Here is a 920-nt window from a genome sequence, read left to right on the forward strand (position 1 = left end):
AAAAATACATATAATATTGATGTCTGAAGTAGTATTTAAGTCCATATTTTTAGGGAAGAATGCAACATTTTCTTTGATTGGTATAAAGCAGAAATAATGGAAGGTTGATTATTCTTCAAAGTTTTTTGTGAAACAGATTTGCAGTGAATATCTTAAGAATTTCTCTTCACAAGCAACAGACAATGTAGAACAAAGAAGAACACTGTCAGAAGTGGGATTTGAACCCTCGCCTCCAGAAGAGACTGCGACCAGAACGCAGCACCTTAGACCGCTCGGCCATCCTGACACATAGAAAACTAACTTTCTTAAAAATTGGATAAAACTAATTAACCAAAATTACTTTTTCAAAGGTGCAATGTCCATGCTGCTGTTGAAACTATTGATTCAAATATTAGTAATAAATTGCTTTTTCAAGTATTTTTCAAAGATGCTTAAAGTTGGATAAATCAAAAAGATATTGTAAAAATAACATTAACACGGAATTACCTATAGTTTAGGATTTTCCAAATATTTGAGAAAATGCTTGACACAAATAACATCTTCACATGCTCTACAATTAATGCCTGAATTTTGTATTGATTGATTGAGAGCTGCATTGAAAGAAAATCATTACTCCAAATGTGGCAGTTTTCAAAATACATTGAAAAGGGGATGTGTAGTATCTAGTTTTGTAATTCATAGAATGCCAAGGAAAAATGCGGTAATTATTTTTTTTGCTCTATTCAGGATTGGATTCCAAGTGTCTAGAATTTGTTGTCTTGTGGATTTTCACTCACCATAGAAAAGACATTTATGAACTTTCCAAGAACTGGCTAATGATTTTGGCTTATGGGCTTGATTGGATGCTGTACAAGTAGGGTTTGTGTTCATGACCACTGGCTTAAAAGAGCAGTGTTTTTACTCCTGAGATATGGAGCCCT

General features: G+C 33.3%; 1 non-coding gene across 1 annotated transcript; it reads right to left on the reverse strand.

The window, feature by feature from the left end:
• Positions 1-203: 203 nt before the first annotated feature.
• TRNAQ-CUG (transfer RNA glutamine (anticodon CUG)) lies at positions 204-286 on the reverse strand. Its single transcript has one exon. It is a non-coding gene; the product is annotated as a tRNA-Gln (tRNA).
• Positions 287-920: the final 634 nt, after the last annotated feature.

Source organism: Taudactylus pleione, unplaced genomic scaffold (genome assembly GCF_031769625.1).
Source record: "Taudactylus pleione unplaced genomic scaffold, aTauple2 ptg000190l, whole genome shotgun sequence".
In the NCBI taxonomy this organism is placed as follows: domain Eukaryota; kingdom Metazoa; phylum Chordata; class Amphibia; order Anura; family Myobatrachidae; genus Taudactylus; species Taudactylus pleione.